Source organism: Ranitomeya variabilis, chromosome 5 (genome assembly GCF_051348905.1).
Source record: "Ranitomeya variabilis isolate aRanVar5 chromosome 5, aRanVar5.hap1, whole genome shotgun sequence".
NCBI classification, from domain to species: domain Eukaryota; kingdom Metazoa; phylum Chordata; class Amphibia; order Anura; family Dendrobatidae; genus Ranitomeya; species Ranitomeya variabilis.
Genome location: NC_135236.1, coordinates 518,946,585 through 518,960,537, shown reverse-complemented (window position 1 = coordinate 518,960,537; position 13,953 = coordinate 518,946,585). Strand labels below are relative to the sequence as shown.

Below are 13,953 nucleotides of genomic sequence, written 5' to 3'. Positions count from 1 at the left end.
AAGTGAAACTCATATAGTATATAGTCATTACAAACGGAGTGATCTATTTCAAGTGTTTATTTCTGTTAATGTTGATGATTATGGCTTACAGTCAATGAAAACCCAAAATTTATTATCTCAGTAAATTAGAATAATTTATAACAGCTAAAAGCACAAAAAGAGGATTCAGAGATCCTCCAAAAATGAGAAAAAACAGCAAAACATGGCAGAGATGCTTACCTGCCTAGGCCTCCAAACAAATGCACTATCCTGATAGTGCATTTGTTTGGAGGCCTAGGCAGGTAAGCATCTCTGCCATGTTTTGCTGTTTTTTCTAATAATTTATAACACCAGCATGAAAAATGATTTTAAAATCCAAAATGTTGGCCTACTGAAATGTAAGTTCAATAAATGCACTTAGTACTTGGTCAGGGCTCCTTTTGTGTCAATTACTGCATCAATGCGGTGTGGCATGGAGGCGATCAGCCTGTGACAATGCTGAGGTGTTATGGAACCCCAGGTTGCTTTCATAGCAGCCTTCAGCTCATCTTCCATCTTCATTGTTGGGTCTGGTGTCTCTCATTTTCCTCTTGACAATACCCCATAGATTCTCTATAATAATAATAATAATAATAATTTTATTTATATAGCGCCAACATATTCCGCAGCGCTTTACAACTTATAGAGGGGACTTATACAGACAACAGACATTACAGCATAACAGAAATCACAGTTCAAAACAGATACCAGGAGGAATGAGGGCCCTGCTGCTCGCAAGCTTACAATCTATGAGGAAAAGGGGAGACACAAGAGGTGGATGGTAACAATTGCTTTAGTTATTTGGACCAGCCATAGTGTAAGGCTCGGGTGTTCATGTAAAGCTGCATGAACCAGTTAACTGCCTAAGTATGTAACAGTACAGACACAGAGGCTATTAACTGCATAAAGTGTATGAGAACATGATGGAGGAACGTGATTATGTTGTTGTTTTTTATTAATAGGCCACACAGGGATAATTAGGTTAATGCGTTGAGGCGGTAGGCCAATCTGAACAAATGAGTTTTTAGTGCACGCTTAAAACTGTGGGGATTGGGGATTAATTGTATTAACCTAGGTAGTGCATTCCAAAGAATCGGCGCCGCACGTGTAAAGTCTTGGAGACGGGAGTGGGAGGTTCTGATTATTGAGGATGCTAACCTGAGGTCATTAGCAGAGCGGAGGGCACGGGTAGGTTGGTAGACTGAGACCAGAGCGGAGATGTAGGGTGGTGCTGAGCCATGGAGTGCTTTGTGGATGAGGGTAGTAGTTTTGTACTGGATTCTGGATTGGATGGGTAGCCAGTGTAATGACTGGCACAAGGTAGAGGCATCGGTGTAACGGTTGGCGAGGAATATGATCCTGGCAGCAGCATTCAGGACAGATTGGAGCGGGGAGAGTCTGGTAAAAGGTAGGCCAATTAGTAGAGAGTTACAATAGTCCAGACGAGAATGAATAAGTGAGACAGTAAGAGTTTTTGCAGAGTCGAAAGTAAGAAAAGGGCGAATTCTGGAAATGTTTTTGAGATGCAGATAAGAAGAGCGAGCCAGTGATCGGATGTGGGGGGTGAATGAAAGCTCGGAATCAAGGATGACTCCAAGGCAGCGGGCATGTTGCTTTGGAGTAATGGTGGAACCGCACACAGAGATGGCAATGTCGGGCAAAGGTAGGTTTGTAGAGGGAGAGAACACGAGGAGTTCAGTTTTTGACAGGTTCAGTTTCAGATAGAGGGAGGACATGATGTTAGAGACAGCGGTAAGACAATCACTGGTGTTTTCTAAAAAGGTCGGCGTGATAACAGGAGAAGAGGTATATAATTGGGTGTCGTCAGCATAGAGATGGTACTGGAAACCAAATCTACTGATTGTTTGTCCAATAGGGGCAGTATACAAAGAGAAGAGGAGGGGGCCTAGGACTGATCCTTGAGGAACCCCAACAGTAAGGGGAAGGTGAGAGGAGGAGGAACCAGCAAAACAAACAGTGAAGGATCGGCCAGAGAGATAGGAGGAGAACCAAGAGAGAACGGTGTCCTTGAGGCCGATGGAGCGGAGCATAGTGAGGAGGAGCTGATGATCCACAGTGTCGAATGCTGCGGAGAGATCCAAGAGAATTAGCATGGAATAGTGACCATTAGATTTAGCTGTTAGTAGGTCATTAGAGACTTTAGTGAGGGCAGTTTCAGTAGAGTGTAAAGAGCGGAAACCAGATTGAAGAGGGTCGAGAAGAGAATTATCTGAGAGATAGCGGGTAAGACGGGAGTGGACCAGGCGTTCCAGGAGTTTAGAGATGAAGGGAAGATTAGAGACAGGTCTATAATTAGCGGCACAATTTTGATCGAGGGAGGGCTTTTTAAGTAGTGGATGTATGATGGCATGCTTAAATGAGGAGGGAAAAATACCGGAAGTGAGGGAAAGGTTGAATATTTTTGTTAGGTGAGAGGTGACAGCCGGGGAAAGGGACTGGAGGAGATGCGACGGAATGGGGTCGCTGGTGCAAGTGGTCGGGCGAGAAGATGCAAGGAGCCTGCTTACTTCTTCTTCTGTAACTGGTTCAAAGTCAGAGAGTGAACTAGATGCAGTGGGGGAGGGAGGACAGTGCTTGGTATGAAGAGATTGGGAAATGATTTCCTGTCGAATGTGGTCAATTTTTTCTTTGAAGTAATTGGCTAGATCGTCAGCGTGGAGATCTGTGGTTGGGGCCTGCTCTCTTGGGTTGAGTAGGGACCGGAAAGTGTCAAAGAGACGTTTAGGGTTATTGGACAGCGAGGTGATGAGGGTGTTGAAATAGGTTTGTTTGGAGAGGTGAAGGGCAGAGTTGTATGTTTTTAACATGAACTTATAATGGATGAAATCTTCGGGCAGATTAGATTTTCTCCACAGACGTTCGGCGCACCTGGAGCACCGCTGCAGGAAACGTGTTTGCAGCGTGTGCCACGGTTGTCGCCGTCTGTGCCGAGTTGTTCTATGTATAGGAGGTGCAGCTTCTTCCAGGGCACTTTGCAGGGTTTCATTGTAATGCTTCAGAGCAGAATCAGGACAAGAGATGGAGGAGATTGGGGCCAATGAAGACTGCAAGTTCTTCATAAGTTTCTGGGTGTTAATGGCCTGTATGTTTCTATAAGTGTGGAAAGTGGGGATGACCTGAGCGGGATGGCAGTTCTTGATAGAGAATGAAAGAAAGTTGTGGTCAGAGAGCGGGAGAGGGGAGTTTGTGAAATCATCCAGTGAGCAAAGCCGGGAGAAGACCAAATCAAGGGAGTTTCCATCATCATGTGTTGGAGAGTTAGTATGCTGCGAGAGGCCGAAAGAGGAGGTTAGAGATAAAAGGTGAGAAGCAGATGGGGAGAGGGGAGAAGCAATTGGGATATTGAAATCACCCATGATGAGGGTGGGGGTGTCATAAGAGAGAAAGTGTGGAAGCCAGGTGGCAAAATGATCCAGGAACTGGTGAGAGGGGCCGGGAGGACGATACACCACCGCCACTCGCATGGAGAAGGGGACGTAGAATCTGACAGCATGGACCTCAAAGGAAGGGAATACAAGTGAGGGTACTTGGGGGATAACTTGGAAGGTACATTTGGGTGAAAGGAGCAGACCAACGCCTCCACCTGCTCTGTTGTCTGATCTTGGGGTATGAGAAAAGTGTAGTCCACCAAATGAGAGAGCAGCAGCAGCGGTGGTGTCTGACTGCTGGATCCAGGTTTCAGTAAGAGCCAGGAGATTAAGAGAGTTAGAAAGGAAGAAGTCATGAATGAAGGAGAGTTTATTACACACAGAGCGAGAATTCCAAAGAGCACAATTGAAAGAGACAGAAGGCATGCATGGAATATTAATAAGGTTAGAGGGGTTTCTGGGTGTAGCAATTGGGAGGTTTGACTGGCTATAACATGGGGGGCCGGGGTTCGGAGAGATGTCTCCAGCAACTAGGAGAAGGAGGATAGAAAGAGTGAGCAGATGGTTAAGTGATTTGTGAGAGCGTCTCTTGTGTTGGATGGTGGGACTGAATGGATCTGTACTGTTGAGCAATGTGAACAGAGCATGAGTGCTATACATAGGAGAGGCCAGGACAGAGGGGCCAATATGGATGGAGTGTAAAGAGTTGATGCAAGGGCGGTGATTGTGTGTGAAAGCAGCAGCCATGATATAGATTATACAAATACATATGGTGAGTATTTGCTGTGTGCCAACTGAATAGGGAATAGATTTTGATTGTCTTACCTGTCTCTATGAGTTTAAGGTCAGGTGAGTTTGCTGGCCAATCGAGCACAGTGATACTGTTGTTTTTAAACCATGTATTGGTACTTTTGGCAGTGTGGACAGGTGCCAAGTCCTGCTGAGAATGAAATTTCCATCTCCAAAAAGCGTGTCGGCAGAGGGAAGCATAAAGTGCTCTAAAATTTCCTGGTAGACGGCTGCGCTGACTTTGAACCTGGCGTTGTCTATTGGTCATGAGTGGCTTGACACAAGGAATGTGACACATGTAGCCCATGTGCTGGATAAGTCTGTGTGTTGTGGCTCTTGAAGAAATGACTCCAGCAGCAGTACACTCCTTGTGAATCTCCCCCAAATTTTTGAATGGCCTTTTCTTAATAATCCTTTCAAGGCTGTGGTTATCCCGGTTGCTTGTGCACTTTATTCTACCACACTTTTCCCTTCCACTCAACTTTCCATTAATATGCTTGGACACAGCACTCTGTGAATACCCAGCTTTTTTAGCAATGACTTTTTGTGGCGGCTTACCCTCCTTGTGGAGTGTGTCAATGACTGCCTTCTGGACATCTGTCAAGTCAACAGTCTTCCCCATGATTGTGGAGCCTACTGAAATAGACTAAGGGACCTTTTTATACGCTTAGGAAGCGTTTGCAGGTTTTTGTTGTTAATTATTCTAATTTACTGAGATAATGACTTTTGGGTTTTCATTGGCTGTAAGCCATAATCATCAACATTAACAGAAATAAACACTTGAAATAGATCACTCTGTAATGACTCTATATAATATATTAGTTTCACTTTTTGTATTGAAGAACTGAAATAAAGGAACTTTTTAAATTATATTCTAATTTTGTGAGAAGCACTTTTGTATATGAAAGGGCCTTTTCCTCAACATCTCTAGCAGTATCACAGCAGTGTCTGACATACACGCAGTGTGACTGGGCCCACCTTCACTATGGACCCATGTGCAGCTGAATAGCCTACATATTAAATTAATTTTAGTGTATTTATTTTATTCGTTTGTATGGTGCTGTTAATTATACCATTCTTTACAAACATCATCATGGGGTATGTCTACCTCTGTCATTGTTTCCGTGTCAGGTTTTCCAAAAAAGGCCAAGTTGGAGCCACAAATCATGCTTCCCAAAGCACAGGTAGCATGATTTACAGCCTAGCTCTAGTTTGAAGGCTTTCTCTATATTGCTCTAGTTCAGGGGTGGGGAACCTCAGGCCCCAGGGCCATTTACGGCCCTCAATGACCTTTTATCAGGCCCCCGAGCACATTCTCAGGGACCGCATTCTTGGGCAGGGAGGTGTATTTTTTTTACAACCAACTCATTAATTTCTTCTTGCTCTGTTACCACACACACAGTGTTCACTACTGAACACTGAAGGGCATGCAATGAAAGATTACGTCCTGAAACCAGTGCCAGAGTCAGGATGTACTTTGTGGGCGGAGTTTGTACGGCCCCCGAAGGATGGTATAAATATCCAAATGGCCCTTGGCAGAAAAAAGATTCCTCACCCCTGCTCTCGTTGATTGATAGGTAAATCCCATGTATGTAGATAAGGAGAGAACTGAGGGGCAGACACAAACAGGAGAAGTCCCCTCTGCAAGAACAATATATGGGCTATTTGTAGTCTCATAATGACTTTTCAACCTGCTTTGGAGGTAGAAGTGTTCCCCTTATCTCTTGGTCCCCTGTGCGGTGCACAGGTTACACCAATGGTGTGTCCACCGCTGAGAGAACTGTCTGTAGAGTGGGATTCTTCAAAATACGCAATCATACATCAAAGGCTCTGGATCAAGAAGCCTGTGGTTTAGGCAGCATAAATCGAATGACAGATTCTCTTTAAAACACCTCTCCAGCGGTTTTATTTTTTTCAGAGCTAGAGTGGTGCTTCTTGTCATCCTGCCATCCTGTGACCGCAGCTTCTGATTGGCCGGAAGTCAGAAGTTATGTCACAAGCTCTCAATTTTAGTCTAAGAGATCCAGAAAAAGGGTCTCATAGACCTTTATTGTAAAGTGACGTCCGACTCGCTCCATGAAACACTGGAGCGATCCAGCAGGTCACAAACTTCCCTAGACTGACGGGAGCGCCGGTGATAACAGATGAATATGTCGGAAGGTGAATATAAGACAGATGTCAAGGACCTTAGATTAGAAGCGTCACTCCAGGAGTTTAATTAAAAAACAACAACGCTGTAGTGATGCTTTAAAGTTTCTTTTATTCTTTGTATTTCAATTTCTCACCATTTTAAAGCTGTTTGCTCTCAGTCAAGGTGAACACTGATGTTTGCACTCCGTGGCTACAAGCTTACACATACCTAATCTTAAGGTACCGTCACATTAAGCAACGCTGCAGCGATATAGACATCGATGCCGATCACTGCAGCGTCGCTGTTTCGTTGTTGTGTGGTCGCTGGAGAGCTGTCACACAGACCGCTCTCTCCAGCGACCAACGATGCCGAAGTCCCCGGGTAACCAGGGTAAAAATCGGGTTACTAAGTGCAGGGCCGCGCTTAGTAACCCGATGTTTACCCTGGTTACCAGTGTAAAATGTAAAAAAACCCCAAACAGTACATACTTACATTCCGGTGTCTGTCCCCCGGCGCTGTGCTTTCCTGCACTGACTGTGAGCGCCGACCGGAAAGCACAGCGGTGACGTCACCGCTGTGCTTTACGGCCGGCGCTCACAGTCAGTGCGGGAAGCTGACGGCGAGGGGACAGACACCGGAATGTAAGTATGTACTGTTTTTTTTTTTTTTACATTTACAATGGTAACCAGGGTAAACATCGGGTTACTAAGCGCGGCCCTGTGCTTAGTAACCCGATGTTTACCCTGGTTACCAGTGAAGACATCGCTGGATCGGTGTCACACACACCGATCAAGCGATGTCAGCGGGTGATCCAGCGACGAAATAAGGTGCTGGCCTTCTAGCTCCGACCAGCGATGTCACAGCGGGATCCTGATCGCTGCTGCGTGTCAAACACAACGATATCGCTATCCAGGATGCTGCAACGTCACGGATCGCTAGCGATATCGTTGTTAAGTCGCTCAGTGTGAAGGTACCTTTACTCTCTGCACACAATTGGATACATTTATATTCAGTTTACTCTATGCAATGCTTTCTAATCCAGACAGGGTGGACTCCAACCTGATAAATTAGCAAACTATCAGTGAAATTTGTGTAGTTGCTGATCATATATTTAGCTCACAGACTGGAGACACAAATGGTAGACGCTAACATCATTTCTAGACATGTAAACTTCTTTCACCGCAGTTGAATCTAATCACAGCATGTTGACATGATGTAAATTCCATCTGACTATCTTAAATTTGTGTATATACACTGTGGTGGTGTTGTTTTGCCCTGTCACGTATCAGAGAACATACGGCTATCATTCAATCTGCCTTGCACTTTGCATTACAACATTCCATGTCTGCAAGGAACCATCACATTACCATAAACATTCCCAGGATGCATGCAAACTAATGCAGGTTCTATTAGGATACTGATCTGACACTTGTGCCATTAGAAACGAATGATCTTTCCGCTCTCTCCACATGAGATTTAGTGAAGGATAGTAATTTAACACACATGTTGGTGGGCAGATCTTATCATGTTTGGTAGTCTCAAGTGACGCTATTAAGTCTGTGAGAGCCTGCAGAACCAATAAACAGTTATTTCCCTATATATCTATTTATTTTTGATTGCTTTCACTTGGGTGTTACCATACCACTGTGTGTCATTAGAGTGCACTTCCCTTACGGGTTCCCTTCTGATCGGTCTAGGGGGGAGTGTATGGCCGGACGCCTGCCTCTACATCTTTCAGAAAGGAGTCGACCATTAATGGATCCTAGTTCTCGCTTGGGTGGCAGCCTAGGAGGCGCTAGATTGGGTCTCCTTTGACTTTGGTTAGGGGAGGCTATTTGTCCTTGACCCTCACTCTGGCCTTCTGGCTCTGGGAGATGGGGTTATTAGAGGCCTTTCTCTTGTTAGAGAGGGCTACAAGAGACTATATCCTAGTGCACTTTTTTGTGGCACAATTTTGTCACTTTTTTATCACTCTGGGGTGGAGAGCACAATCTCGGACTTTCAAATAAATAGTCATTTTAATGTTCAAATATTACCACCTATCCATTAAACAGGTGATAATAGCGAAACAGTGAGTGTCTGACTTCTGGGACTATCACAGATCCCAAGCAGGTATGGACTGGGACTAAAATTCAGTCCTGGCATTTGCAATCACACAGGCCCATGTTGTCACCATTTCCAAGCAACAGAAGGGGATATATTACTAACATTATCGTGGATGGAGGAAAGCAAGATTTACTACACGACCAATATTTCTAATGATACCCATGGCCTGCCACTTTGTGCTCCATCACAACTGTTAACAGTATGGGTGTCTTGAGAACACTGATTCTGCTAACAATGTAGCAGACAAGGCAGCCCATGATCAGACAGGCACTTCTGGCATTTGCCAGAATTGCCCACTGGCCAGTCCGGCCCTGATCCCAAGAACAGCACTCTAAAATGACCCATCTGAATGGATCAGTGGGCCAGAATGCACACCGTACACCACTGCTCCATTGTTTCTCTATAGGACTGCTGATGATAGTTGAGTATTCTTCTCTGGCAGTCCCATAAAGAATGAATGGAGTGGAGGTGCCTGGCCACTGCTCCATTCAGACTGGGCATTTCAAGTTAGTGGGGCTCACTGGTACCTATACTTGACTATGCTATGATTATCTTTTCGAGCTGCTAGGGGACTTTTACACCGGACTATTGTAGCATGAACAAATTATGTTCCCAATCTTTGCCCAGCAATCACAAGAAAAGACTTTGTTGTTGATTCCATCTCTTTTGAGAACAGAGAATTTTTCGTTGGTTGGGGCCCAAAGATGAACAGTGAACTGATCACTTGTACGAACCCCCTTCCCCATGATCTTTATAACATATGAATGAAAGTAAATGAGTGTCACTTGAGTTCATAGATCGCTGATAGGGGCTTGATGTGAGCAATTTATCAGCCTAAGTTAAAGTGAACCCATTATCTGATTCATTCTGACCACAATTTGGGCAGCATGAATCAGAACCTGACTGCATGATTGCAGTAAGACATATTTTTCATTTTTTCATGATCTAGCCAGAGACCTGTCAATCACTTGCAGCAGTGCTGGGAAATGCCAGGCAAGTCCTGTCTCTGGCTATGGTTCCCAGAATTTCAGAAAAAAATATACCTGGTTGCAATCAAGCAGCCAGGTCCTGATTCATGCTGCCTGCAGTTTGGGCAGCATGAATCAGCTGACAATCTCCGATTAAAGGTTTATTACACCTTTTTTTTTAATATCTTTTCCCAGAATTGAAACTTTATATGTCAGTAGACACAGCAATGAAATAGGAAAACTATATTTTAACAGTTAATAAACTGAAACTACTACATTGCTCCAAATAAATACTACTATTATTATTAATCTTGACACTGAATCTGTCAAAATAAACAGAGTACAGAGCAACCAGATAATAAAAAAGGCTGTTGATAGCAGAAATCAAGTTTAAAGAAGTGTTCTAATCTTCTCTCTTAAGGAGCGCACCAGCACTCTGCCTCCCGACTGCCTGGTTGCCCGTGGGCCAGTGCTCTGCTGATGAGTGGGTGCTCTCCTGCCAGTAGCTGTTTTTTCTCCTGTGCCTTTGGTCCAAACTAAGTGCTCTCCCAGGCTGTAGCATGGGAGAAGCGCAGGCGGACTGAAGTTGGCCAGAACCCGCAATCAAGCCAGCTTCAATGCGGCTCTTGCAGGCTCTATCTAACGCGTACAGATTGCAAGAGTCACACACTCCTTGCCTAGACAACTGGCCACTCTAACAATTTCAAGGTGACTTGTAACCTAGAAAGCTGGTTGTACACTACATAATTAAAACTCAGTGGATTTTTAACCCCTTCATGACCGGAGGTATTTTCATTTTTGCATTTTCATTTTTTGCTCCCCTTCTTCCCAGAGCCATAACTTTTTTATTTTTCGGTCAAAAATGGCCATGTGAAGGATTGTTTTTTGAGAGACAAGTTGTACTTTTGAACAACACCATTGGTTTTAACATATCATGTACTGGAAAACAGGAAAAAAAAATCCAAGTGCGGTGAAATTGCAAAAAAGTGCAATTCCACAATTGTTTTTTGTTTGGCTTTTTTACTATGTTCAATAAATGCTAAAATTGACCTGCTACTGTGATTCTCCTGGTCATTACGAGTTCATAAACACCAAACATGTCTAAGAAAGAAAATTGGATCAGCAAACTGAATTTCAATAAAAAAAATTCTTCTTTATTTCATTCTTTTAAAAAAATTAGTCCAGACAGATGATACAATCATGTAGCATTCTTACGCATTTCTGGCCGTAGCCCTAAGGCCGGGGTCACACATGCGTGTTTTACGTACGTAAGAGCGCAAAAACTACGTACGTAAAACTCGCATTACATACGGCACAATGCTTCTCAATGGGGCTGCTCCTATTAGCCGTATATTACGGTTCAGTATTATACGGCTTTCTACGGCCGTACAAAATCGCAGCATGCTGCGTTTGTCAGCGTATTGCGCAAATAATACGCCAATGAAAGTCTATGGGGGCGAGAAAAATACGGATTCCACACGGACCTGCAGTGTGACTTGCGAGAAATACGCAGCGCTGTTATTGAAAAGTCGGTAATTCAATTGCCGGCTTTTTCCTTCTCCTTCACAAACCCGACATGATATGAGACATGGTTTACATACAGTAAACCATCTCATATCTCCTTTTTTTTTGCATATTCCACACTACTAATGTTAGTAGTGTGTATGTGCAAAATTTCAGCACTGTAGCTGCTAAAATAAAGGGTTAAGTGGAGGAAAAAATTGGCATGGGCTCCCGCGCAATTTTCTCCGCCAGAGTGGTAAAGCCAGTGACTGAGGGCAGATATTAATAGCCAGGAGAGGGTCCATGGTTATTGGCCCCCCCCCCCCGGCTACAAACATCTGCCCCCAACCACCCCAGAAAAGGCACATCTGGAAGATGCGCCTATTCTGGCACTTGGCCACTCTCTTCCCACTCCCTGTAGCGGTGGGATATGGGGTAATGAAGGGTTAATGCCACCTTGCTATTGGAAGGTGACATTAAGCCAGATTAATAATGGAGAGGCGTCAATTATGACACCTATCCATTATTAATCCAATTGTAGGAAAGGGTTAAAACACACACACACACATGATTAAAAAGTATTTTAATGAAATAAACACAGCGGTTGTTGTAATAATTTATTGTTCTCGCAATCCATTTGCAAACCCTCGCTTGGCAAAATAATAAACGCACAATATACATACCTTCTGATGTCAGATCACGTCCCACGATGTAATCCATCTGAAGGGGTTAACTAATATTACAGGCAGGAGCCCTGCTAAATGCAGCGGTGCTCGTGTCTGTAATCCCCGGCGAATGAGTGAAATGTAGGTCATTGACCTACATTTCCTTCAGTCGCGGTGATGCGCCCCCTGGTGGATGTCCTCATATGACCTGGAGCGTGGGAAAAAGTTCCCAGGCTGCAGTTCATGAGAACATCCAGCAGAGGGCGCCTCACCGCGACTCAATGTAAGTACAGATCTTGCTTTCCTTTCAGCACCCGGGGGATTACAGGCACGAGCGAGTGGTTTATCGCAGCTCGTGCCTGTAATATTAGTTAACCCCTTCAGATGGATTACTTCGTGGGACGTGATCTGACATCAGAAGGTATGTATCTTGTGCGTTTATTATTTTGCCAAGCGAGGGCCTGGAAATGGATTGCGAGAACAATAAATTATTACAACAACCGCTGTGTTTCTTTCATTAAAATCCTTTTAAATCATGTGTGTGTGTGTTTTTTAACCCTTTCCAACAATTGGATTAATAATGGATAGGTGTCATAATTGACGCCTCTCCATTATTAATCTGGCTTAATGTCACCTTCCAATAGCAAGGTGGCATTAACCCTTCATTACCCCATATCCCACCGCTACAGGGAGTGGGAAGAGAGTGGCCAAGTGCCAGAATAGGCGCATCTTCCAGATGTGCCTTTTCTGGGGTGGCTGGGGGCAGATGTTTGTAGCCGGGGGGGGGCCAATAACCATGGACCCTCTCCTGGCTATTAATATCTGCCCTCAGTCACTGGCTTTACCATTCTGGCGGAGAAAATTGCGCGGGAGCCCACGCCAATTTTTTCCGCCATTTAACCCTTTATTTCAGCAGCTACAGCGCTGAAATTTTGCACATACACACTACTAACATTAGTAGTGTGGAATATGCAAAAAAAAAGGGGATATGAGATGGTTTACTGTATGTAACCATGTCTGATATCCTGTTGGGTTTGTGCAGGAGAAATGAAAAGCCGGCAATTGAATTACCGGCTGTTCACAGATATCGCGCTGAATGAAATCTAAATACAGAATATATATATATGTGTCTCAATGACATATATATATATATATATATATATATATATATATATACTGTATATATGTTTTCCCTAACATTTGAGCACATAAATCCATTAGATGTCGGTTTTGCAAGCCTGCGCGAAAATCTCGCAGTACGGATGCCATACGGATTACATACGGAGGATGCCATGCGCAAAATACGCTGACACACCCTGCCTACGGATCAATATTTTGGGAACATTTCTCCGTATTACGGCCGTAGTACGGACGTATAATACGTGGCGTATTGTCTTACGCCATGTGTGACTCCAGCCTTAGTCGTAGAATGACCAAACATGTCTAGGTTCTTTTTCATCTAAGTGATGAAAAAAAATTGCAAAGTTTGTTAAAAAAAAAAGAAATTTGTGCCATTTTCAGATACCCAAAGTGACTCCAATTTTTGTGATCTCAGGTGGAGTGAGGGCTTATTTTTTGCGCACCGAGCTGACGTTTTAAATGATATCATTATGGTGCAGATACGATCTTTTGATCGCCCGTTATTGCATTTTAATGCAATGTTGCGGGAACCAAAAAAAGTAATTCTGGCGTTTTGACTTTTTTCTCACTACGCCATTTAGCGATTGGGTTAATTTTTTTATATTGATAGATCGGGCGATTCTGAACTCGGTGATACCAAAAATGTGTGTGTTTGATTTTTTTGTTGTTTTATTTTTATAAACATTTTTTTTTCACTTTTGGCATGCTTCAATAGTCTCCATGGGACTGGAATAGAAGCTGCCATAACCCGATAGGCTCTGCTACAAACAGGCGGTGATCAGATCGCCTGTATGTAGCAGAATTGCTGACTTGCTATGAATGCCGACCACCGGGCGGCGCTCATAGCAATCTGGCAGTGACAACCATATAGGTCTGCTGGAGACATCGGGTTGTCATACCGACCCATCGGTGACCCACGATCATGTGACGGGGTCACCGATGTGCGGGGTTTCCGGCGCGCTTGCCGGAAGCGCATGTTAAATGCCGCTGTCAGAGTTTGACAGCGCCATTTAATGGGATAACAGCCGCGAGTGGATCATGGCTGTTAGAGGCACATGTCAGCTGTTGACACTTGACATGTGCCGGAAAAGATGTGGGCTCACCGCCGGAGCCCACATCAAATGGGAGGGTGTCCGACATAGGCATATTATTATACATCACCAGATGTCGGAAAGGGGTTAATAAAAGGTAAATTGCAAAGTTGCTTGTTTTTACAACCACATTGCAATTACACCAATTCAATG

The 13,953-nt window shown here is 44.1% G+C and overlaps 1 long non-coding RNA gene across 1 annotated transcript in view; it reads right to left on the bottom strand.

The window, feature by feature from the left end:
- Positions 1–417: 417 nt before the first annotated feature.
- The window catches only part of LOC143773796 (uncharacterized), a 144,596-nt gene continuing 131,060 nt past the window's right edge, over positions 418–13,953 (bottom strand). Inside the window, exon 3 of the long non-coding RNA XR_013215367.1 lies at positions 418–591. This is a non-coding gene — a long non-coding RNA (uncharacterized LOC143773796). The remainder of the gene's footprint in view (positions 592–13,953) is intronic.